Below are 1,630 nucleotides of genomic sequence, written 5' to 3' on the forward strand. Positions count from 1 at the left end.
GGGTTAACATTCTAGCTAAGTGACTAATGAAGTCTGACTTGTGCTGACATTTAAGCTGCTTTACCAGCACACTATGTCCTGATTGTATTTGTGAACTTTTGTCATTTTTCTCAGACTTCAAATGGATGACTGTGTCATGGGGGAAAGGTGGGGGTCATTTAGGTATTCCTCAGTAAAGAATTACACTTTCGAACATAGTCCAACTAGAATTAAAGTGGTTTTTCATTTGGCACTAGAGAAAGTGATCCAGGGGTAAGTTAAAGACTTTACTCCTGGGGAGAAGGTGAATTAGCAACATTCCCCTCTCTGAACAGAAGGCAAAAGCTTTTATAGAGGGTAAGTGGGGTGTCCACCTGAAAACCGGAAAGTTCCTTTTTGGGGTGGGGTGGGGAAAGCCAGGATGCTTATCATATTCCTGAGTTAGGGTTTTTTTTTGAAATGATGGTCCTGACCTTTGGGGTTATCTGTCTCCTAGCTCAGGTCAGGTAGCAGCCACGCCTCACTGACTTTCCTGCTATAGAATTTTATCTCCCTGACTTCTTAGGTCTGTCTGTCCTGACGTCTAGTTGGCCCAGCTAAACTTTAATAGTCCCTTGAGTTTTCCATATGTCTGTCCAGTTATCTGGTCATCCTTGGTTTCTTCTTCTTTATCCTGAACCCCGTCACCCATCAGCTGCTGGAGTCAGGCTAAAGGACATTCCCGTTTCTTGAGGGGGGGTCTAAGCCTGAAAGCCCGTCCGGTGTCCACCCAGCACCAGGACCAGAGGCAGCGGCAGTTGGCACGCAGGGCCGCGAGTCTGATGTGTCCTCCCTGGCCTCACCCGGGCTCTTGGGCTGCCCTCGGAGGGGCCCTCGGCTCTCTGGCGGCTGGAGATGGGTCCGACTCTGCTTCCTCCAGGCGAGGAAGCCGCAGAGGGAAGGATGAGGCCCCGAGAAGCAGCCGGGGAAAAGGCCTAGTGAAGCAGGAGGCTGGGAAGCTCAGGGGATGGAGAGCGCTCTGGAAGACCCGGGTTCAAGTCCAGCGCAGGACAGTTAGAGTCTCTCAGCCCCAGTCGGCCTCCATCCCGCGGATAATGAAGCAGACCCAAGCGCCATCAAAGTGGGCTATTGTTATTCATCGCTAGAATTCGGGACCTCCTCGTCTCCATAGAGCTCGGGAGCTGGGTTCAAATTCCATCCACATCAGCTCGTTATTGCCCCTGCCCCTCCCGGGCTTCGTCATTGGGGAAAGGAGGGAGCTGGGAGGGTCCTGAACCACGCGACTTGCTCTCTAAAGGAAGAGTGGGATAGATCGCGGTGCCTCAGTTTACCCTTCTATAAAACGAGGGATTCCTCGGCCTCACTTTCCCTGCCAGCCCACACAGGAAGCCGCGACTCGAGGCCAAGGCTGCCCCGCCCCGGGCCCAGCCTTCTGGGATGCCCCGCCCCCTATACTCGCCCCGCCCCGGCTCGACCTCGGCCTGCCTGCCGCCCTTCGCCCGTGGCCCTTCGGCCTTCTCCCGTCGGCCACCGCGCCACAGTCCTCACCGGTTCCGCAGCCTTACGCATGCGTATAGCTCGGGCTTCAGCGAACACTTCCGGGGCACGGCGGTGCGGGCCAATGGGTGCGGGCGGCGCCGGCGTCGGGGGC

Source organism: Dromiciops gliroides, chromosome 5 (genome assembly GCF_019393635.1).
Source record: "Dromiciops gliroides isolate mDroGli1 chromosome 5, mDroGli1.pri, whole genome shotgun sequence".
Taxonomy (NCBI): domain Eukaryota; kingdom Metazoa; phylum Chordata; class Mammalia; order Microbiotheria; family Microbiotheriidae; genus Dromiciops; species Dromiciops gliroides.